The 25,529-nt window shown below is 43.3% G+C and overlaps 1 long non-coding RNA gene across 1 annotated transcript; it reads right to left on the reverse strand.

Moving 5' to 3' along the window:
* Positions 1 to 21: 21 nt before the first annotated feature.
* Positions 22 to 17,043, reverse strand: LOC308190525. Its single transcript, XR_013947290.1, has 4 exons — positions 16,227 to 17,043; positions 11,884 to 13,635; positions 8,013 to 8,220; positions 22 to 5,315 (listed from the first exon to the last, which is right to left on the reverse strand). It is a non-coding gene; the product is annotated as an uncharacterized lncRNA (long non-coding RNA).
* Positions 17,044 to 25,529: the final 8,486 nt, after the last annotated feature.

Raw genomic sequence — 25,529 nt, forward strand, 5'->3', positions numbered from 1 at the left:
TGGTCTTTTTGGTGTGCTTTCTGTTAGCAAGCTCCTGGGGTTTACAGCACCCTGGGGCAAAGGGAGGCCCTTGTACTTCTTGAAGGAGGACCTGGGAAAGTGAGTAGGGAGCTGACGGAGTGCTCGGTGTAGTCCAGTGTCGCCCAGATGATGAACCCAAAGGAGGCAGCACTGCCGCAGATGTGGCCATGAGTCTGGCTCAGTTGTGTTGCTGTTTGAGTCATGTTAAATTGTCGGTCTGTGAGCAGAATGATGGCAATAAAAGCCTGGGAGCAGTCAGCGTTGCGGGTAACAACGAATTAACCTTATGCACCATTTCTCGCTTGTGGAACAAGAAGTCACCTCTCTGGGCGCAGTAAAAGCCTGAAATATCCTTCTTTTATGGTGTCTTGAATGCACAAGGAACTGCTCCTCAGAACTTGATGATTCCTTTCTAGAACACAAGACATAAATGTCATTTTTAGTTTCCTTGAGTCTTGAAGGAAACCAGGACTGTGAGAAGTGATGAAGCCCCAAGCAGTACACCCGTGCTGCCCACACCCGTGCTCTTGGTCAAACTGAACAGGAAACCAAGGAACTCGCACTGGCATCTCTATCGAGGTGGTGAGATGGACTGGCCTCCCTCTTCTTTGCTTGTCTGAAACTTACTGACACTTACTAGACTCCCCATCTTTGTCAAGACTCATCAAAAAGATGAATCTGAGAAGCACCAGGAGGAAATGACTGACAATGAGAGGAAATACAATCGCATAAGCTTTGTCTCTGGGGAAATAAAGGCTTAAAAATCCACTCTACTACTCTGTTATATCAAAGATCATTTCAAAGCAATCTAAAAATTAAAGATAAACCCAAAGTGGCTGCTGCTTCAAAGAAGTTGAAATGTGTGTTTACCCCTGTATTTCAAATAACCCAAAGTCTGCCCAGTTTGCATGAAAAATTATTTGTCAGGAGGTCTAGGCTCCACTCCCAAGAGCTGGCAGACTGCAACTCTGCCTGGTGCTAAACAGTGGGAGTGACATTCCAGGGTGCATCACTTCTCCTTCCAAAGTGTCAAAATTTAACTGCTGTAAGCTGTAACAGCCAGCCGTGGATTTTGATAATGGCAATGTATTCATAGAAGGCCTATCTCTAAGCTCTTATTTTAAACTTTTATTTTTGACCTCATGGTAAATCATCTTCATATTTACAAGCATTTGAGTGGTTACCTCTGGAGTTCATTGTGTGCCAGAGCAGGCCTGAACGATGTACTTCAACCTTTCCAACATATCTGAACAATGTCCCTGGTAATAGGAGTGGGAGTGCTGGAAAGCACCTCCTGCCTCATAAAACCTGATCATCCTGTGGGATCACATGGACTGTATTTAATTGTTCATTCCTTTACAGCACAAGAACAGGGAGTGTAAATCTCTTCCAAAGTGAGCAACCCAACAAAGAAACAAATTCTCCTCCTGCTAAAACCTCCAATATTTCCCAAATATCCCACTTCATCTTCTCCCCAACCACTACTGAAAACTTTATGTTCCCTGTAGGTTCTTCAGAAGGGAAAGAAAGGTCAGAGTCAAGGAGCCATGGAAATTTGTCCCATGCCTCCTTCCCCACTTTTTGAAGCTGCAGTGTGTGAAAAGGTGAATTATCACGAAGATCAGCACTGAGTAAGCTGGCTCCTCTCTTTTTCTGTTTCTAAATGGCACATGTACAGTTTGGCCCATTTTTTTTTCCTCCAGAGCATGGGGTGTTACATATGCTATGAAAGTGGAAGTTCACTAGTAGGTGTGCGGCTATTTTGCAGACCTGGTTGCATCTCAGGAAATCCTCTATTCCATCTCATTTCCCCTCTGGGAAGAAATCCATGTAGCTGTTTGAAACGCTGGTATGACATACGCCCACGTCCTGGACCGCTCTAACAACTGCTATGGTAAATAGCAGCGCCAACAGGCTTAGAACCATGCCAGTCCCTAGGAGTGCAAACCTATAGGTAGGGTTAAAGCTGCCATCCAGCTTTTCATGCCCTGATCACTCTGCCTGTCTCTTAAAAGCCTGCAATGGGTACAGGATGCTTTGGTGCCTGTTGGGCTAGAAAGGTTTAGAGGAAACAGGCAGTGATCTCTGTGTTGAGCCCAGGCACTTTCATTCTCTGTTTGAAGTGTGATGACTCAGTCTGTGATCCAGCTCTGCCTGAAAATGAAAGCATCTTTCATCGGGCTGAAAGTGAAGAAGATATAGTTTTACAGAATATACATAGACAGCTAAGCATGAATGTAGGCCAAGAGTACTAATAATTACTGACTAATGGTATTTGATACAGCATTGTTGGGGAAGAGGTCAAGACTCAGTGTAGTCCATTAATCCACCTTAGTAAAATACCCATGGCTGCAATGTTTAATTAACCTTTTCCTCACAGGGAAGACTTCAGGTCAGAACACCTGTCAGTTGGATTTTGCACTACCAGACCATTCAACAACTTCTTAATTTTCCTGTTAACAAAAAAAAAAAAAAAAGTGTGTTGCTCCCCATTCATCGCTTTTCACCCTTTTGCTTTCAAAGTATGTTGCAAACCTCAGCAACTGCTAGGCAAATTCTGGCTCAGGCAAGACTTCAGTCACCACTGAAATCAGGCAGCTTGTTATATAGAGATGTAAAAAACACAGGCAGCCAGAAAAGATGCTCTCCCTCTCTCTTCCTACCCAGAAGAGCAAAGGGGTGTTACACAGGTGGGATATAGCTGCTTGAGCTAGATGCCAACCACGATATATTCTCCTGATGAGCAGACCACAGTTTTTATTTTATTTTATTTTATTTTATTTTATTTTATTTTATTTTATTTTATTTTATTTTATTTTATTTTATTTTATTTTATTTTATTTTATTTTATTTTATTTTATTTTATTTTATTTCTCATTGGAGCCATTATTTATGCAGGTCATACAGGAATCAAGGGACTACCATGCCAGTTCCACCCCATACAGCCCTCACTGTCCAGTCCTCCATCTCTGAGAAAGGCTGTCTTTGGAGGAGACAGATAGTTGAAGAACTGTCCCCCAGGGTAGTCATGCAATGATTTGCCCAGAAAGAAGGCTTCCTTCCACCCCGTCGGCTATTAATTAGCTTGTGACCCAAAACTATAAGACTAGAAATCCCTTTATGTATGCACAAATGTTTTTATTCTGTCCATGCTGATTTCAGGTATTCCTGTTATCAAGGCAGGTGCCTAATCTTGTCCTAGCTTCACTAGGGAACAGGTAGAATTTGGATTTCTCTGTGGTCCCTCTACATATGCTGACAATATTTCTTTCTCACAAGGGAAACAAGAAGTTCAAGCTATAGAAATCTTGCTGAAGTATTTCTATTCATAGAAATAAGGATTTCAGTCTTCAGGCTGTATACTTTTATGTCTGTTCCTACGTGTTTAAGGGTCGCTTGAGTCTGGTTGCTTTGGCATCTGTAATGAATGTTGACTTAGGGCTTTGCAGAATGCACTGAATTTCCTACAGTTGTGCAATAATTTGCTGTTCATTTCATGTCAGCCATCTGCTCAGACCTTACTTTACTCCCATGTGCAGCCTGGTTGAAATGAGAATTGACAGAATCAATATCTGCTGGAGAAGCAGAAAAGTTAATAAAAGAGTTAAAAGCGCAGGGATTTTGAAGGCAGCACAGAGTTGCTCTGTTTTCCAGCCAGTTGCCTTAAGTTTCCACAGCATTTGAGTTACACTCTTCAGAAATATATCTGCAAAAACACCTAAGCACATTTTGTTCCTGATTATTTTTTTTTTTTTGTCTGTGCAAGGAAAAGTGACCAACTGGCTTTAAAATAATGGCTCTATATATCTCTTCTGAGGTGTGTGCCTAGCTTAAGCAGAGAGCAAACCTTCGAGTATTGACTGAAAGGTGATTAAACAGCATCAGCTCTGGAAATAATGCTAAAGCCACAGCTCAGACCACGGGGGTCTGCCTGGAGCCTCACTGCACTCAATCATGCTCAGGATGGATTCCTGCTCCTTCAGGCCAGGAGGTGAGCCCTAGGTAAAGAGTGGGCAGCTGCAAGTGGAGATAGAATAGAGGTAGAATAGAGGTAAATGTTTAATATCTTGGTGTCCTAACTGGGAGAAATCAGAGCGCTTATGTGTGAGAAAAAGAAAATAAACCTTTCATTTTAATATTTACTTAAATATTAAAATTAGTTTAAATAATGTATGTATATAAATGCTTTGCAAAAGTGTATCTGCAAATATGCACACGTGCACACATACATAGACATATATACACATAAATAGATGTGAATAATCTCATGATTGCTACATTGATGTTACGAATATGTTACTATGACTGATCAAAGAAAACTGATTGCAAAAACAGTTACAGTGGACTAACACTATCTTATTAGTAAGCAGCTGAGATTCAGGTTGCTGGCTCAGACTCATGCAGTCCAAAATATTTATTGTGTATGGAAGGAAAACCTTCCCAACTCTGCTTTATCTCCTAAGGCCACCATATTCTTGCAAACAGCAGGAGGCTCATTTTTCTTCCTAAGAAGTACATTTAAAGAAACACTGAGCCAAATGTACAGAGAAGAGCCTTTAGGAAGTTCCCTAGGTGTCCCAGTCTGTATTACCCCTGATACTCAGAGGGAGAGTCCTTACCTCTAAATAACTCTTGTCCTTTCTAGCCAAAAGCGGTAGAGCTCTACTACCAGCATGCTCACTGTCTGCATGTTTGCCAGCTCCTCATGCCTTCCATGGAAGGAAGGCACATGGAGGAAAATGCCTCTCCAAAGGTATCAGGAGAGGCAAATGCATCAAGATTTTACCCTACAGCTGTTGGATTCCTAAGCCAGCTGATAATGTGTGCTGTGAGGAGCATTTTAAGAAGTGAACACGACTTTTCTGTAATTATACAGTCAGAATCTGACCTGTAGGTCGGTGCACCAAGGCTGCTTCTTGTGTTGGTTTCTAATTGTGGTTCCTCTTCAGTTGTTCCCTGTATCAAAGGCTTTGTCTTTAATGGATTTGTCTTAAAGTGCCATGGGTTCAATCAGCCTTTACAAACAGGAATGCTGGGGTTGTTCTTATTGTTGTTTCTTTTGGTTTTGTTTTACCATATGAAATGCACAGAATTTAAGAGCTGAACCAAGAGGTTCTGCCCCCTCTTTATGGGGACGCTGTGTCTGTCCATACGTTTGTCACGCAGCGCCATGAACTTACGCCACAGGATCTGGAAGTGAAGAGGGAACTGTTGAATGGAGACCTCTTCTCATCAATGACACATATCTGGAGATGCAGAAAGCAGTGTCTTAGATGTCCATTGCCTGTCTCACCCTGCATAAACATAAAAAATTGTTAATAATATTGAATGTTTTACTGCAAGTTTAAACAATTCATTTCATCAGTCAGCCCCACAGTCAGTGCTGCTTGCCTGGCTGCCCTGGCATAAATGTGCTGTTTGCAATGATTTCATACACAAGGTTTGCCCCAGCAACGTTACAGAAGCAAGAGATGGGCTCAACATAAGCAAAATAGGCAGGAATGTCATCAAGTACAAAGGAAGCACAAATCATTTTTGTGAGTTTTCAGGATTTGCAAGGGCAAGTCAAAGCTTACCAAAAATGGACAATGAAGTGTTCACTCCAAGGGGAGTTGCCTACACACACATAAAACAGGCAAGTGCTGAGTACTGAGGGGAGCATATTTGTTTTGTCAAGTGACAAAAGAAGAGAAATGTTCCCAGCTGAACAGAAAGCAGAAAATAAAATAGCAGGCATCAGTCTCCAGGTTTCTTAAGCCGTCTACTTTTGCTGTTGAATCAGAAGACAGAAGGGATTTTTCATCATTTTGAAACTCATTGGTTAATCTATTTGCTTTGTAAAAGGGATGGCAAAAATGTCGTATGATTAGACCAAGCCAGAACGATATATCAAGCCTAGCTAAAGAAACACCCTTGACTAGCAAGAAACCTCTAGGGCTTTTATGGGTGGAAGGGCCATGGTTTGCATATAGGAAGTTCCAAATCAAAGTATAGACTTGCCTGAGCAGATGGGTAAAAAAACTATCAAGTATTTTGGGGACACTATCTAATAATTGTACAACAAGCTCATTAACAGAAATCATTAGTAGCTATTTGTAATTTAGACAGAAATTGCATGTTTGATGGGCTACGACTAGTTTAATTTGTGATGAATACAGCAAGTATTGAGCTATAGTTACTTGGATCTGAGTAAACTCCGAAAGGTTGCCAGCATGTGATTACTAAGGGCTTTTAAAATCTCTTTTCTGAAAGTTTCATGCTCCTTCCTAGTTTATGAGCAGATACTCACAGAAGCTTAAATCTGTGACCTTATCCGTGTTATCAGTTGTCGGTGCTGAAGTTTAATGCCACTGGGACAGGATACTTCCAGCAACCAGAAAAACTCCAAAACATCGCTCACAGTGAAAGTAGAAACACAAACTTTCTTTAAAGCATATCTATGGCACCTTTGCTCTTTATAGCACAGTTAATGTCTCACCCACCCAGAAACCAGCTCTTCTCTACAGGTTTCATTTGTCTCTATGTAAGGATTTAGTATCACCTTTATTACCCCTTCGCTCAAGTTGTTTTATAGCAACTCATGTCCCTAATGATCCATGAAGAAAATATTGAACAAGACCTGCTTTAGGGTTTAATAAATAATTTTCTCCTAATTTTTGCTAGCCTTCCTCATGTTATAATAAATAACTTAAATATTTCGTGTTTTACCTAAAACCCGAACTTCTGAAATCACTTGGTGGTGTAAACACATTTTAAAGAAAAGCTTCTCCCACATGATTGTAGAAGAGAACACTGTAAACGTTAATATGATGGGGTTTGGAAAATGAATTATATCCAAAATTTTAAGAGGGGATCCTTTTCCCCAGCTGGGTAAATAAATATTTGCATTAATAGAAATTGATCAAAAATCTTGTTTTCCTCAGAGGCATTTGAAAAGAAACTACTGCAATTGCCTTTGTAAACCACAGTTTTTGCCTTGACATTAATATTTGGCTGCGCATCCTGTTCATAACATTCCAGCCCCTGTTAATAGTGACCATAGGGAGATCCACAATAGAAACTTATTAGCATGCTCAAGACTATTTTCAGCTCAGCATGAAGTAGGATGTCTCAGTACTCATTACAGTAACACCCTGCTGGTTTTGTCTTAATTAGTAGTTGATAAAGCACTTTTAAATCTTGAGGTGAAAGATAGTATAGGCTTACTAAATATTACTACTGGTTTGCTTACTTTTCTATTACTGCATGAACATTTTTTATACCATCATTTTGTATTTAAAAAAGAAAAAGCATGAAAAGTATGCTTAATGAGCAAGCTGAGCTCACGTTACAGATACTGGGTTCACTCATAGAATTTTACGGTGACACCATAAAAGGGCTCTGTAAGACTGTAAGACCTACACTGAAATCCTGAGCATTCATCTACTGATTTGAAGAATCACTTCATAAAATTAACTGTAGAGGCAAAAAAAAAAAAAAAGTCAATAAATCAATAAGATGATTGCATAATTCTATAAGGTGATTGCATAATTTCAGCATCAAATGATCAATCAATGAGCCAAGGGAATCCAGCTACCAAGAAAATATTTGATGGGGTCAAAGTAGGAACTGTGGCTACAGCACTAAATAAAGTCAGCTTTGATTCACTTCCTCATACCCTAAATACACTCAGGTTGTAAATAGAATAAGGGAGGGAAGAAAGGTCTAAGGTACTTTCTGTATCTGTGAACTCATGCCCATACCCTGGCACAAACAAAAGGTCACATTACCAGATGTCCTTACATGTTGTGCTGCTGCTTGTGTCCTACCACTGCTAAGAGCCTGAATGCATGCTAATAATAACCACACAATCTAACCTTTCTTAGCAAGGCACGGAGTAAAACTGCTAAGTACAAGGCCCAGGACACTCAGAGAAAAAGTGGACCAAATTCAGGAGTCAGCACTCCATTTGATACCAGCAGCAGCAGGTACAATCAAACCAAAAAGCTCACCTAGAGTAAACTGGTGAAATACTCCCAATGTCATCCTTTTTTTTTCCTACGGAGAGCTTCACTTTTGGTTCCCTGTTGCATGGGCAGCCCATACTCCTGGGACGTGTCTGCAGTGGGAATGGCAGGGTGACGGGTCTCCTGGGATGCTGGAGAAAAGGGATGATACTGATGACGCTCCAGCAGTGTTCTCAGCTCATCCCACTAGATTCTAGGTAAAGAAAGAAACGATTGGTGTTTCTGATCCAGAAAATCTTGTGGAGTAAGCTGGGCATCTTCACAAAATCAGTTGTCCCATGTAAAATCCCAAGTAAAATTTTTCCCATGTAATCTTTCCCAACCTTTTCCCATAAAAATCTTAGTGTTCATAACACCCTGCGGCGAGTCCAAGCATTTAGCTGTAGGTTGCAGGAAGAAGTCTCTGTGGTGTTACATTTGAACCTGCTACATACCGCTTCTCATTTGTGCTGGGAAGAGGCAATCAACATCTGTCCCTATTTACTTTCTCTGTTCAACCCTTGATTTTACAAACTTCTGTTGGACAACGCTGCAGGCCTGCAGGTGTATCACTGACACCAGTGATGGCTATTCCCTAGTGACACAGGAAAATATAATATTTTCAAAGGCTTCAGGCAAGGACCTTTTCCTCCAAACCAACATACTCATACTGGCAGTGTTACTGTGCTGACTTTATTTCCTGAGCTCCTACCAGACTCTCATTTCCTTTGGAAATGAAGAAACATATCAGACATAACAACGTGTCCTACAGCAAGGAAAGCATACGCTATTAACGGAGCAGCTGCTGGATGATCGTGGTGTGTGCCTTTGGCAATTTCAATGACCAGTAGAAAGGTTGCAGGAACAGGCTGGTAGCTGCCCAGCAAATGGTTCTATTGATTATATTATTGCTGGAGACGGAGGGACAAGCCATCTGCTGACTTCCAGACACCAGCTGTGGAGCAGGCACAAGAACCAGCTGAGGCTCTGGGGAGGGGAACTGCATGGTCTGCCACAGCTGTTAATGGCAAATATCACTGCAGTACTTGGTGCCTGTAGAATCAGAAGCTTTAATTTCCTTTTTTTTTTTTTTTTTTTTCCCTTGAGGAGCCCTCCAGATGAGAAGGAAGGAGAGTTACACCGCGCACCTGCACCAGAAGAGAGGAGAACTTGCCTTTTTATGCAGCCAGGATTCACGCAATGACAATGCACAAACTCCTCGGAAAACCAAGAGCCTCATGGAGCCCTGTGAATGTGTGGATGCGATCTGTAGTCTTCCTATAAAAATGGTCTTCGCAAGAGCTTTGTGATGACTCGCATCAGGAAGGGAAGACGTATGGCACAGTTGTACCCAATGCAACACCTCCTGGCTCTTTAAAGGGCTCCAGTTTTCTGAGCAGGGATCTGGAGGACAATTTTGCTTATTTATTAGTGCTTTTCTCTCTCTTTCAATGTGCAGGTCTACTTTCAGACTCCAAAGTTTCATGGTTTTCTACAAATGTCTCCTGTTATATATTTTCTCTTACTTTGTTATGGAAAGTTTCAGCAAGCTTAGCAAGAACAGTTTCTCAAGATACTATGAGCTACCAGGTAAGGTACACAGCCTGTGTGTCTGCTAAATTCAAAGAGGTTAACATCAAAATGTGAATATCGTTCCCCAAAATGCTGACAAATTCATATGAGGATAAATATTACTGTACTCATGGCTGTTGAATAGCAACACAGCTCAGTGAGAACGTGGAAACACTTCTGGATCTCCTAATGGAGTGGTTGTGGGTGGGTTGGGTGACTTGAAGGAAAACACAACGCAAACTGTGAATTTCCTGATGTGCAATGGAGTTCATGTTAGAAATTTGCTTTGGGGACATAGAACAGAAAACAAACTCATCTCGGAAGTCTTGTGGCTGCTCACCACCACACGGTAATTACCGTCCCTCAACTACTCATCCTCTCCAAGACCTCTGGAGGTCTGCGTAGGACAGGTCCCTGCAGCAGTGAGAAGAACAAGGCAGCTCTGCCCATGACCATCCAGACTGTGAGCAAACACCAGCTGGGTGAAAAGTTCAGCAGAATGCTTTCAAAGGAGCTGAAAATTGTGCAAGCAGAGATAAACCTTAGTCTTTACAAATGACAAAAAGCTTTCACCTAAGCCCAGTTACTTCCCCCCAAGCAAATCAGGCATGTAATCTTTTGGGCTGCTTTCTGAACTTAACCACAACATACAAATAATGTTATTATAAAAACTTGTGTCCAGCAACTTTGCAACCCTTTCTTCTACAAACTCTTTTGGGTGCACATTCATTGGTTATTCACAAATATTTTTCTAATTCCAGTGTATTACTTTGGTAGCAGGAAGATACTGTCACCATAGCTACCCTGAATGCTTCAGCACCACTCTGCACATAGCTTAACATCAGGGAAAGCTGATTTATTCATTTGGAATGTGTTTTGTTGGATTACATTCCCACAAAAGCCTGAGGTTTTTATGCAACAGAGCTGATTGCAGAGTATTGACGTGGGAAGACATTTTGGCTGCTATCGTCTGTTTTTACTTTGTTGGTCCTGCCAGGCCATGCTCTTAAAATTAGTGAGTTATTTCACCAGCAGGCTTCCTTTTCTCCCTGCCAATGCGCAGTCATCTGCCATATGAGTAGAGAAAGAAGGTGACTTTTTGGAAGTGCTGAGAAACACATGAAAATTAATGGATTCAGTGAACCCTGACCCTGCCTCAGAAGGTAATTTGTCATTGTTTTCAGCTGAGTACCAGCGAGGTCTTGGCTCTCTGATGGTTTGTATCACCTCCTTCCAGCCATTTCTGCCTGGTCTTCCTGGAAAAGTGATAGTGCTGCGTCCTGCAGCTGTGGCCTTAGGCTCCACAGAAACGCTGAATTTGGGGCCAACACCTCCTTTCCATCTTTGTTTATGGAGCTTGACACTGTCCTCCCTCTGTGCCCAGCACTAGCCCAGTCACAAGCCGTTTTACACCTGAAAACTGAGCCCTAGAAGAGCTCTACTGCCATCCTCACAGGCTGGGCAAAGGAGTGAAGGTAAATTGGGGTTTTATCTGAAAAGCTGTTTTGTTCCTACGTGCGTGCAAATCTGAGCTGGCCACCACCTGCAAAGTGCAGGAGGCATAGCTCACCAGCAAACAGGTTTAGCATCCCTTGGCAGCAGTTCAGCATGCTGTTGGCACAACTCAGGCTGCGTCTGGCAGCCCACAAGGACGTCAGTGATGCTGGTGGGCTGAGTAGGACAGAGCAAACCTGGTAGGAGTGTTATCAGAGTCTTGCAAAGCCCATGCCAGCTGCTACATCTGCTCCATCAATATCAGTCTCTTGTAATATAGCACAGTAGATAACAGGCTTGATCCCACAACCCTTATGCACGAGAGTAAAGCAAACAGGAATAACCATCTGCATAAGTTATATTCGCAGATTTAAGCCTGGCAGATAGTCAATAAGATATGGAGCCAGCAGCACAGCTGGTGTGAGCCTATCTACATTAGCATCACTGAGGTCAGCGTTCTTGACCTATTGACAGTACTGATACCACTGCCAATATAATGGAAAGCCTAGAGGAGACAGAGTGGTGAAGAAAGACAAATATCTACCTAAAAGTCAGACTTCCAAGAAACCATGAAAATGAAGATGGGCAACATTTCACCCTGCAGTTTATGTTCCCAGTCTGCATATGGGACCCATTTCTCCTGAAAACATAGGTATCGGATAATTGCTGCTCTAAAAGCAATGCATATAGCAGATGGGATGATGGTCCCTCCAGATGTGCTTATCTGCCCCTCTTGGCTATCTCTAAAATTACAGAAGGTCAAAGGCAACTGAAATGATTCCTGTGCTATGAATGAATCTGTAGGCTGTACCTTAATGGAGTTAGGCAGAGGATGAGCATGGAGCTTGTCACTGGTTTACCAGCCTGGCATCTCAGAATGGCTAGCTGTTGGTCTCGGGTCAAGCGGGAACACCTTCAGTTCAGAGGTTTCCTTTTCACCAGCTGCTTTTCATGCAGAGGGTGGCTTTTGCTTACAAACAGGAAGAGAAGAAGTGAAGCAGTTTCAGCTACCATTTTTCATTTTCACAGAATCACAGAATCATTAGGGTTGGAAAAGACCTCCAAGATCATCTGGTCCAACCACCCCCCTACCACCAATGTCACCCACTGAACCATGTCCCTAAGCACCACGTCCAACCTTTCATTGAACACCCCCAGGGACGGTGACTCCACCACCTCCCTGGGCAACCCGTCCCAATGCCTGACTGCTCTTTCTGAGAAGAAATGTCTTCTCATTTAAAACCTGAACCTCCTCTGGCACAACTTGAGGCCATTCCCTCTTGTCCTAATTTGCAACCAGACCTGTAAATGCCAATGACATAAGAAACATTTCCCAAACCTTAATCCCAAGAAAGGGGGCCCTGATCCCAGAGATGTGCTGCAGGTTGCCTGGGGCACTTGGTGGACTGGGCCCTGCTCCACAGCCCTGTTTGCATGGCCTGTGGGGGACAACGGCTGACAGTAATTCCCACCACCGAGAGCACAGGGACCTTCCTGACACGTTGAGGAATACCCAGCACATGCTTTGAGAGGGAGATGTTGGCTCCATCAGGCTGCTGATATTCTTCTGGCCCTTTGCCTTGCAGGAAAAGGGGAAGAAAAAATCTTTGTAAAAGCAGACTGCCCTTCTAGACAGCAGGGAGAACATTCTGGCACACCACTAGCCTACGTACACACCTCCCAATGTAGAGACGTCATATGGGAGAATGACCTCAAGGCTGTGATCTGCCCGAGGCAGGAGCTCATTGCTGAACACGGAGCTTCAACAAACTGGGGCAGGGCTGGCTGTAGGCCTCTGCTCACGCTGACCTGCTGAGGGATTCAACGTGCAGAGGAATAACACTGAGTGCTCTCTGCATAGGACGTGAAGCTAGGCCAAGCGCAGCAAGTAACCACGAGAGATACTGAGTGCTTTCCTTCAGAGTCCCAGGCATCGATGAAGGATGTTTTGACCAGGGGAGTGTTTTGGAAGGGTGGAGGCCTGCTTAGGCACATCTACAGAGAATCACAGATCAATCTCTTTCTTCTGTGGAAGGACACCAGTAAATTAAAAGCAAGGAAAAGCAATAGCCAAATGTATCAGAAACTTATTAGTTATCAACCAGACAGTCCCATAATGCTATGGGACTCCCCCCACAGCCCTTCGGAGTGGAAAGCTTTCAGTTCATCCCCCACCAGCCTCATCAGCTCTCCGAGCCGCCCCAAGCCCCAGGTGCCCCCTCAATCCTATTGTAAGGAGAAGAGACCAGTTCGGGTCAGTGCAGGGTTTTTGTAGCTGAAGTTGGCTCCTCTGCTGTTGCTGTTGCCCTCAGGCACCCCAAAGCACCCCAAACCCAAGAACCAGGCACCACATTGAGCACAGGCAGGCACTGACCAGCAGTGCTGCCTCACTGGTGTGTGAGTCCAACAGCTTTCAGCTGCTTCAGTCACAGATGAGGCAGGGAGGCCGGGTTCCCATTCTCACAGCTCTTTTCAGAGGAAATTCATCTTTCCACACCCTCTGGACTAGACTGGCACCTGGAGGATCTGTCCGACTCATTTTCTCCTGGTCTGTGGGACAGATCTGTAAAAGCACAGAGGTTTGGTTGTCATAAAGGTTATGAAAATTTGTCAGCACCTCTTTGAAGTCAACCCCCGAAAAACTCTGGTTGCTGCAGTATCCTTTCATGAGTCTAATATAACCAAAGCCTGGGTATACATTGCTGTAACCACTGCTTCACCTAATGCTCCATCCAGCTCCTTTTATTGCAGAACTTAAAGCTCCTCGTAAGGGGGTGTCGAGAGGCAGGAGACCTTTTCTCCATTAACACCAGTGACAGGACCCGCGGGAACGGGGTTAAGCTGAGGCAGGGGAAATTTAGGCTCGACATCAGGAGGGGGTTCTTCACAGAGAGGGTGGTTGCACACTGGAACAGGCTCCCCAGGGAAGTGGTCACTGCACCGAGCCTGTCTGAATTTAAGAAGAGATTGGACTGTGCACTTAGTCACATGGTCTGAACTTTTGGGTAGACCTGTGCGGTATCAAGAGTTGGACTTGATGATCCTTAAGGGTCCCTTCCAACTCAGGATATTCTATGATTCTATGATTCTATGATTCTAATTATAATGGCTAAATCTGCATTTAGATATGGGCAGAAACAATCGTCAAATCAATCCTAATTGTGCTTATAGGATGGTATCATCTGGATGCTCCTGGCTGAGGCAATTAGCCTACGCAAGAATGTGAACAGCATTTGGGGGGGGGTCTCTCAACAACCCATGCGCTGAGTAGCCTGGCCAAAAAACAGTTCTTTGACACTCCTCTTGGATGCAATTACCTTCCGATGCCTATGAAGACAAAACCTGATGAGCGTATTTACCACCTCATTACACTGCTCTGTGTAATTCAGCTGCTTTGTTTTGCCCATTAAGCAATATCAGAAAACATCTACTTTGCAGTAATAGGCTGGCTAAACGATATCCACAGGATTTCAGTAACAGTGTGGAAGGATGATAAAATACTGAACAACCCCAGATCACGCACAATTATTAAGGTACAAACACCACAGCCACTGCTGGACAGCTGAGAGTATTTGTAACAGATCTAACTGCCCCCCAAAAGGTGTTAGTGTTGTAGGCTGTCAGGAAGATGAACCCCCCAAACCACTGCTTTTGTGATTAATGAAAATCTTATCCTATGTCTTTCCCGTCTTGGGGATAAAAAGTGATTTTTAAGGCTTTCCTAATTTCTAGATCAGGAAAAGAAGTCAAAATCTTGGAAGCTTGAAACTACGAGTCAAAAAGCTTGATGTCAGTGGAAGATACTTTGGCTTGACGTTATATTGTATTTGCCAAAAATATTAGCTTAAATAATTAAAAAAACACTTTGAACCATAAAAAAAGCCTTTTTTTGTTAAAATGTCACCAGGTCTTTTAAAATTGAAACACCTAACAAGGCCAATGTTCTCCTGGGAACAACTTCAGTTTTGACAGATCTGAATCTTTTAACTATTCATTTATTCAATAGGAATGAATTCTAAATGTGCATATTTTCTCTAAATCAATAACGACCTTCACTTAAGAATCACTCCTGTATCATTTATATGTAGCAACAGAACACCTACAGAACCTATTTAGGGGGCATTTCAGAATAAAATCTGTTTTCCCCTATTTACAATATGTGCTTAGAGATATTTAACATGCACAAACAGCACAGACATTTTTCTCTATAATGTAATTGAATGTTTTGATCGGTCACAGTTTGTTCAAAGCTTATCAAAAAATGAATTACATGCACCTCCTGAAAAACCCAGCAGCCACTACTCATATTCCTATCCAATGCATGTTCATGATACATTGACTAATTGATCTCTACTAAAGGATTTTGGGGAACTGAGCTGGTTAGTTTGCATGATGTATATACATTTATATGGACAGGTATATGCACCATCAGCAGCATGCTGATTCCTGGTTTGGTCAGGAGCTTTGAGCAAAACCATTGCCAATCTGATTTTTTAAATTATTATTTCTATTTTTATTTTTTTAAAGAATAAGACAACTGCTACTTGTGTAGTCAGGGGTGCTAAGCTTCATTCTGGCTCAGGAGGTATTCTGAAGGAATATATGTTTCTTTCCAGATCTTGGCTGACTTCTAAATATATTTCAGGAGTGCAAGGCAAGTACATAACACAGTAGATGATATATTGTTATTTCAGGGCTACAGCGGCAAAGTTGTTTGGCATCTTAAGTTGCATAATTGTATTAAGACAGAGCTTCATTTACATTTAAACCACTTTTTTATGCTTTGATTATTTATTGCAAACCTACGGTAACTGAAATATCAGCACTGTCGTGCTCCCGCTGAACTCTCTGCCAGACTCCTGCGGCCAGTTCTGGAAATGGAGTTCAGAGAGTTTGGCTCCGGGTGCCATGGAGTTTTACATTTCTTCCCGGAAAATGTTTCTGGCCAGATATTTGCCAAAAAAATAAGAAAATTGTACAGAAGGCCAGCAAAATGAATGTAGCTGAATAGTAACCTTTGTAATTGAATAGTGGTCTCAAGGGTAAGGCACGGGAAATTAAGGTTGTATTGGGCTCTGAAACATCTGTATGATATGAGGTAAATGAGCACAGCTCAGTTTTCCCCTTCTCTCAGACTGGCAAATAGTCTCTCACCTTTTCAGATGTGCTGTGAAGATCAATTACTCAAGATTTTATTTTTTTTTTTAGTCCTAAGAAGCCCTAAGTGGTGTTAATGCTTATTCCCACAGCACCATCAAGTCGCAACTCTCTTTTAAGTCTCTTCTCAGCCATGGTCCAACAACAGACCCAAGCTCAAGGCTGGATTCCAGGTGTTTCTGAATTCAGGAACTAGTCATCAGAGTGACTCCTCACACTTCCTTCACCAAATAATTTAGATTGAGATTGGAAGAGGTATTTAGGCTTTGCTGAAGCCAATATTGAAGACGGGAGCATGAAGTCACTCTGCACATTGCAAGCTTAAACATAGAGACATCAGGGCATCTCAATCTTCTACTTTGTCAAACAAGACAAATGTGATCTGTCCTCTGTGGGGAGAAAAAAAAAAAAAAGAGAGAATTCATGTAAAGTTTGCAAAGTTGCCTGAGAGTTTAAAGCTGATATAAAATATATCATACGTTATTGTTATCACAGTGTCAAGGTGCGTTAATTCATTTAGAAAGAATAAATTAATGTATTAAACAAATGGTGGGGGGATTTGCAGCATGGACTTACCTTTTGGTTCATGTAAAGCTACAGAAATGCTATGAAACACTTACCTAGCACTTCTCGGTCGTTTATGTTCAGATTTATATTTTGTATTTCAGGTTGTACAACAGTTTGTTTCATACGGGGAAATTGTAAACTACCCCCCTTCCTGTGGTACAGGGAAAAAGTAACATCTTCATGGCTGCCTTCTGATGGACTGCATTTGGGACCACCTTTTCTACAGAGCAGGCAATTCCTTGGCTATGGGCACTTCTCTGGGCTACCTGAGGCAATGCCTGAGAGAATTCAGACTGTAGACAGACAGACAGAAAAGCACAAAGGTTTCACATGAGCTTTTTCCATAGGTGACCTTATGGAAGATACTCCTTCTGCAATCTCTCATCTGATTATGGCAGATGAAAGCTTCCATAGAGGTCATAGGTCCACGCCTTGTGGCTTTTCATACTTTCATGTGCCAAATCTCAACAGTGAAGGTGAATCCTGTCTTTAAAACAACCTGAGGATTCCCAACCCCAAATGCAAAGACATCAGTGGATAGACCAGGACAGACTGGATCAGCATTCACAAGCCACCCTACATGAAAATGGTTTTACTTCTTTTTGAAAACTTCTACAGAGCACAGCAATTTCCCTAGTAAATACTTAAGTTATATGGCTTAATAAAGAAATCTTTCTATAGTCCAACAGTGACAAGAGTTAGAGACCACTTTTCATGTTCCTTGGCCCATGGAAATGCCATATGTATTACAAAATACATCCTGACTTGATTAAGGAGGAGATCATCAGTTAGTCTGCCTGCCTGGGGAAGGTTAGATTGTTCAAGGCGGTTAGAGATTATTTTCATGTTAGAGCCTCTGTGCTAAAGCTTGCACTATACATAAGGTATTTTACAGACTTCATGCAAAGGGATGGTAAGCATCATTCCAGATATTTAAGACGAGACAAATCAGTGGAAATGAGCAAACAAATTGCCTATATTGGTGTCAGTAAATTACTTGGTCTCCTTGGTGTTTTTATTTAAATGAGATTATCTAATAAACAACTTTTTTTTCTTCTTTAATTGCCTGCTAAGCAGTCAACAATTTTGAACTTTTTTTTTTTTTTTGTAACTTCAGCTGGTTGTTTCAAATGAAATGCTCCATTTCCTTGCTTTAAAAACATCGTGCCATTTTGCATTAGTTCTAGACCCATACAGGTAAGGGCTGTTGTTGAATACTTGGGATGGCAGGAGCCAAAGCAAAACACAAGTCTGGGATTTGGGGTTTTGTATGCAGTTTGGGGCTAGTCTATACCATGATTACAAGGAATCTGCACAGGCTAAATCCTGGAGCTGTTCTTACCCAAAGCACCACGGCTGCCTGCACTGATGACTGCACCATCACAGCATTGATGATGGGACCAGCTTTGGGCGATAGCAGCCCCTGATTACCAGCCAGCCCACTGTTTGAACCAGCCTCATAACAGTATGAAGCTCAATAGCAGTTGTTATAAAACCTCAATGTAATTTCAGGGAAAATGCTGCCCATGATTGCTCATGGCATCATTCTTTCTGGTTTAACTCAGCTCATTTCCCAGGTAAAACAAATAACCTCTATTATCTTCCCGCTGCCCTTTACGTCAGCTGTGCATAGGGCCACACTCTTACGGCCACATCTGTCAGTTATTTTCCCTCCTAAACAGCAAAAGCACAGCAGACAGCTCCCATTTTCCCTGCACATGGGATCGATCCTCGCTGCAGCAATGCTGCAGAAGTCTGTGAGCTCTGTGCACCCTCAGCTATAACACTCTGCATTATACCCCATGGGGTGCAGCACAAGTCCTTGAGCTTCTTGAAGACCTGCCACTTGGAAGCCTCCCAGCACAGAGCATGCAGGCGAGAAACTGGAGCACGCTGCACTCGCACAAGCTCCCCTTCTGCTAGCCAGCCCCTCCACCACCAGCAGATGATGGCATTTGTGTGGGGAGACCCAGCGGGGTGCTGGAGCCAGCCCCACCGGCTCTGTGGCAGTGCAGGTCCTTCTTCCCCTCCCAGCAAAGGGAGCTCCCTGGGACAAGTCCTGATGTTACTTTGCAACAGATCAAGAAATAGAAATAAAAATTTTAATATAGCCTATATTTAGTAAAACCTTTGGACTTCTGAAGCAACTGCAGATGCTCCATGAAAGACAGTGCTTGGTAGCTGTCACCATTTCTAATGGGAGCTCATGTCCTTTGGAGAACCAAGTTGATGACCGGAGATCTGTAATTGCTACTCTCTGAAGCTCCCATAGATAACCCTATGCATAAATCACCACAGCAATGCAAAGACCTGAAAAACACTGTTTTTTTCCCTGCCCTCTAACAGCTTTTCCAGCTTCTAAGCATGACATTCAGAAAGGAAGAAGAGGAAGGCCAGAGCAGGACAGCAAAAGGAGTATCTTTAGAGGGTTCTGGCCTCCCTCACTACTAAACCGTACAACACAAAGAGAGTTGCCATGGTTTACGATTCTTTAAAATTATGCATCCCTTCACAAAAAGCTAGCACGTTTATTTGACTGATGGAGGGAAGAGATTTCAGGTCTTCCCTCCTGTAAGACTGCAGGAGGAATCGCTCCAGGGCTGCAGTGGGGGTTGTGCCGTCCTGAGAGCAGCTGCAGACAAAGCAAGTAAAACAGTACTAACAGGTCTGGCTGATCACTGCACATGTATAAGTTTCTTATTCAGAAAACTCATCTTAGAAGCATCAGAAAGCCCTTTCTCCACATCCTCTTGGTGCTTTGTTGTTGCTCCAGCAACAGCATCTGTTAGCATCATGCTCTCTCTTACCCATTTCATTGAGCCCAAGGAGTTCAAATTCACATTGATTCACAGCTCCAAAATCCCTCCCATCAGGTTCATAAACGTAGGATGCTCTGAAGTTTCAATCTGCTGTGGATTATATTTGACTCAAGCTGCCACAGACTGATAAGGACCTCAACAGGTGAGCAAATGTTCATGCAGAACATGCAATTCTGTTTTAAGTTACCACTTCCAGAATAATTCTGTGGTTTCCGAGTGACCAATAACATTAGAGGATGCCAGTGTTTTAAAGGTTGTTTGAGACGAATTGCCAGTTTTGTATGTGTAAACTACCTGGATTAATTTTTAACCACATTCCTTCTATTTAGCTGGTTGCTAAATCACTTTTTACAAGTGTATTTCTTAAATAAGTGGTTAAATTAAGTGTTTCCAGCTGCTTTGATGAAGATGGGGGATAAAGGCAGAGGCAAAGCTGCCCTTTACCCATTGTTCACTTTTTTTTGGCCTTAATTCCTTCCTATGACACAGGAAGCGTATATTCACCCTAGTGATAAAGATAGTTTGCTTAGTGTCTCAGAATTCATGTGGTCCAAGTAATTTCTGATGTTAGCCCAAATTGATGCCTTCCGTGTAATTCAATGCGTGGAGAAAACTCAAGGAATGCAACCACGACAATAACAGGAACACAGACAACCTTTCCACATCAGGACATCACTTTCTGGGCTGCAAAGCAGTTTGTGCAGCCAAGACAAGTGTGAAGCAGGTCCCATATTGACAGACCAGCTGGCCAGCCCTGTCCTTGGAAAGCCACCCTGACTTCACTCCGGGAGCTTATTTCCTCTGCAGCCAGCCTGTGTGCCTCAGGTCTTTAAGCCAAACTAATTAATGCCCAACTGTAACAGGTCCCACTGCCTTCCTTGTGGGGTGACCTCCCTCAGGCAAACCAGGAAGGCAGTGAAGCCAGGCATGTAGCTCACTGGAGAAAAAGAAAGCCCTCGTTCCGTGCTCTTCCATGTTCCGGTACCGTTAATGTTGCTACAGTGCAGGGCTCTTTGGTTGCACTGTACTGGGCCTGGCTGGGACGTTAACTTTCCCTGCAGCAGCCCATACAGTGCTGTGCTCTGCACTTGTAGCTAGAACAGCAGTGCTATCACACCGGGGTTGTGTCTGCTGCTGGGCAGTGCCAGCACAGCATCAGGACTCTCTCTAACCCTCCTAGGGGGTGGGCAAAAAAGTGAGGAAGAAACATCACCAGGGCAGCTGACCTAAACCAACCAAAGGGATATTCCATACCATATGATGTCACACTCAGCAATAAAAGGTGGAGAAAGGAAGAAGAGGGGAGGGGCGGGCTCTCGTTGCGAAAACGTCTGTCCTCCTCCCGAACACCGGCTACGTGCGTTGAGGCCCTGCTTCAAGGACGTGGTCAAGCATCGCTCATTTGTGGGAAGTAGAGAGTAATTTCTTTCCTCTGCACTTCCACACAGCCTTTACTTGTTTTGTTTTGTTTCTTCCCTTTCCCCCTCCCTTTTCCCCTTTCCCTTATTTCCCTTTAGTTAAATTGTTTAATTAATAATAATCTTTCCTTAATAATTATTTTTTTCCCTTTAATTAAATTATCCTTATCTCAACCCGTGAGTTGTTCTTTCCTTTACTTCTTCCCCTCCTCTTCTAAGGAGGGGGAGTGAGAGAGCGGTTGTGGTGTTCAGCTGCTTAGCGCGGTAAAACCACCACATGCACACAGGCTGAAACTTGGGATACTTTGTTCAAATCCCTGCTCTTCCACAGACTTCTCACCTGATCCTTGACAAGTCCCTTTGAAGGATGTCTAGGTACCACAATTACGTTTATATGGATGACAGGGAAACATCAAAATAATTTGGGGCCATTACTGGGCTTCAATTCCAACTGTAGATACTAGTACACAACCTATCAGTTCAGAGTGTCCTTGGAAATGTGAGGGGCATGACAGAGACAACCGGTGACCTCTGGAGGTCCCTTCCCACCACCATTTTTTAGCCTATCACACTGTCAGCCGGTCAGTTCACTCCAAATTCAGACTCAAAAGGGAACTCACATTTCAGCAGCTTGCATGGTCATAAGAACCAAGATGTTCACAAGTCAGAAACAACTTGAGGACTTTCTCCCGTCTGATGCCTTCCCCCACACAGCTGCTTCTGTCTCACGCAGCTCGGAAAGATTTCTGGTGAGAGACATCCTTCTATTTCCTCAGGGAAAACTGGCAGTCTTTTAGTACAGACAGGGAAACAGCTCACCCCATCCTGCAGGGACACTACAACAGGCTACTGCCCAGAGCAGCCTCTCCCAGACAGTCCCCATCACCACCTTGCCCCAGCTTTGTCCAGACTGTCAATAAAGTTCTCAAACACCATCTGAAATGGAATGGTCGGGAGCAAGGAAGCCCTTCCCTAAGCATTGCAGGAATGCTGAGAAAACCAGCATAAGTCAGGCAAGTCAGCACCACCCTCCTCGTTCTGAAATATTCTTCCAGCATGGATGAAGAGACAGGTCATGTGCTACTTTCTCCTGAGAAGTGATGGTCTGAGAGAGAAGGGAGCTCTGCCCACCCTAACTTTCACTGCAACCTCTCATAAAGTGCAGAAGGCTGGGCTTTCCCCATCATCTGTCTCAGCTCTTGAGCCTGCCTGCTCTGACCTTCAGGAGCCAGCATGTACCACCAGACCCCACCGGCCTTTATCCATGAAGGCTCTTCAGCAGACTCTGTAAGGGATTTAAAAGAAAGAATTTGGTACATTCATTCTTTTGATTTGCATCAAGTTCTGTTTAGCTTCATACTTCATCAGAGCTTTTCTTTATACCTGCTGCCCCAGCGACCAAATCCCTTCTTATGTGTTATGCTCTTACAACTGCCCTCCTATTTTCATTCAAGCTGTTCTGTCACCTTTCACACTTAACCTCTTCACACACTTCCATCTCTTCACTTTAAAATAAATCCACCTTGATGATCAGCTCAGCTTCCCTCCCCTCTCAATTTCTAGTCTATTAGACGTCAACACTGAATGACCACCCTGAGAACAATTTATTTATTTATTTATTTATTTATTTATGGACACGGTGGCCTGTATCCCCACTGGAGTATGAGCAGCAATAAACGCACGAATGAAGTATATGCTCTAACTACAGATGTGCTGGCTGTCCATAACTGTCTTTCTAGTCAATGCAGATGTCTGTATTAGGGATCCTGTGTAGGAATCACTGTTTTTCTGAGTTGACTACAAGGGAAGGTAGCTGGCTCCTTGTTCCTATACTGGAGACGAATTCTGCTCAAGATGTCTGCAAGCACTCCCCAACTCTGTTGACACAACATCTATAGCCCACATCTTGCAGTCTGCTACCATAAGAAGTCACCTCTTTTTACCCCCTTGTTACAGCTCACTCATTTGCTCTATAGCTTCCAGACACATGTATTCATGGCCTGTGCTGTTTACATTTCCCTGTTCTAGTTAAAAAAAATAAAAGAGGCAGCCAGGATAATATTTCTCCCAGTCAAGTAAGGAAAACATTCTCTGCTGTCAGACAGTGTTTAACAATATGCACACACTCGAGTCTATGGCTATACTCTGGACGTCTGAATTTACTACAGTTCCTGGCTGTGCTCAGTGGGATTATAATTCAGACTACCAAAAGAGTAGATCGTATTTTTCGTCTTCCATCCGAGACTGATAGTCCAGACCTTACCTTTGCTCCATGCAGACTTCATCTTTATTCACTTTTATTGTGATTAGATATTTACTCTGCAGAAGAAGTAACAGGCCAGAAAATGCAGAGGCTGTTCTGAATCATGATGATATTGTTACCACTAACATTAACTTTGGTCACAGAAAACATGGTCTGCTGGGTACCAGACAGATATGAAATGAAAAAACAGGCCTGATGCCCAAGACCTATCCCAACAATTGTCACATGTAAACTATCACCCCCCACTAATTATCTTGTACCATGCTGCACATAAGAGCTAGGCAAACCACAGGGCAGGATTTGCCCTCCTGTTAAGTTATATCAGGTGGCGTTAATCAGGAAGCCCCAGTTCTGTTCTGCTCGTGCCACTAAATGACCAAGTCATCTGCAAGTTACCAGTGCTCATCCGCTATGGGTGAACTCTTTGCGATAGCAGCCTGAAAGCCATTATGAAATCAGGTATTATTAATTCAATGCAAGTCTCCAGAAAATCTGAAAAGAGCACTGTATTTGGGCAGAATCTGGTTCTGCTCATTGCTTTCTATCTTGCATTCCTTCTGACAATGCTCACTCAGATAAGACTGAATCCCTCCTAACAGAAAGCCATGCCATGGAGGGCTCAGAGTAATGAGACTGCTGCCAAAATGACAAGTAGGGGATGGAGTTTCAACCTCTGACAGCAGATGGGCTGACTGGCTTGGTGACTGAAGGTCTGGGGGGAAAGGGGGAAAATGAGTTTCAGCCTAAGGAGCTGTCTGGATGGCTTCCTCAGATCAATCAAAAGGCCCAAGTTTGCACACAGGCAGTTTTTATACACTTATGTGTACAAAAAAGTTTTCTAGCTTTCAGGAAAAGGGGCCTTAGAGACTTTTACAGAGGCAGAGGACATTTAGTGGATGTTTAGAAACAAGATTCTTGGCATATTCTGCTCACAGCACTTTGGAAATTGCCAAGAAGTGCATCCTGCACTGTGTGGCTGCTCTGCTGCCTCCTGTTCCTGGAAAACACGAGTGTGAAATGTGAAAATCTTTCTGGGAAAACAGAACAATAATCAGATTCTTCTCAAATTCATGTGAAAAAGACATCAAATTTGGGTCATTGAATCACTATTCATTGCAAATAGCTTTCCAATAACTCACTGTTTGGATGCTTCGGTTCCAGTGACTCAGTAGCTAAGCTTTGGTACACAGCTGAGCTGCTGCCATCAGCAGAAGGGAGGAGATACGTACAGGTCAGGGGATCTAGCATGACAGAGGATGTTTTTTTCCACTGCTGCCAATCTGGATGGCAGCGGTGACCTCACATCATCACCCTTAAAGAAGGCATACACATTGGAAGTACAAGTCCAGTATTATTACCGAGGTTTCAACTCTTGAAAATACTGCACAGCAAGGCCTGTGCTTTTACTGCAGCGGCAACACGTACATAAATATAACACACATTTTCCCTTGTTCCTTCCTGCCTGAGTGTACTTTGGCTCAGTGTACATCTGGCCCTACGTCAGACGGCGATTTATTGCCAGCAGTAAGTATAAGAAAAAGGCACAGAGGAGAAGTGCACGAGGTCAACCACTCATGGGTGCCCAGAGAAGCTAACCGAAACTTTCCAGTGGGAGCCATGGGTCTTGGTGTTGTCCCTGTCATGTCATCTTTGCTGCTTGGGGCTGCATACATTTGTCATATGTAGTTCTGTGTGGCAGTGCCCGCTGCCTTGTTCTGCAATGTGAGCCACACAGTTGCTGAAACAAATACAACATATGGCCCTGATTTTGTTTCCATGCCCTGCTCTATAAACAGAGAAAATGGTGAGAGGCACTTGGCTTTTTATGAAAACAGAAAGAAGCTGAAATATGTTGGATGTGAAATTTTGTTAGTTACCTGGCACTGATAGCCTCCCTGTACAGCAGGAGGAGATGAGGAGAGGTGTCCTTGATCTGCAGAGCAGGGACCTGACTCCAGCTGAGGGATATCTGCTAGATGTCCCCACAGAGAAGCTGCACAGTATGAGTTGCCCACACACCACCCTCAGCCCAGGCTTTGGCCACAGGACCAGCCTGGGCTGAGAGAAGGACACGGGAAAACAGGGCTAAGGAGACCCATCACTTGAGAGCCAGCTCCACACTGAACACTGGGACCTTTCAAAATAGTCCAGAGAAAGGTGTGCCCAGGTCTTCTTCTTCCCTAGCTCTGAGGTCCCTGGAACATCTCCTGAGGCTCTCAGGGATGGGAGGATG

This window comes from Anser brachyrhynchus, assembly GCF_964034855.1.
Source record: "Anser brachyrhynchus genome assembly, chromosome: 2".
Classification (NCBI taxonomy): domain Eukaryota; kingdom Metazoa; phylum Chordata; class Aves; order Anseriformes; family Anatidae; genus Anser; species Anser brachyrhynchus.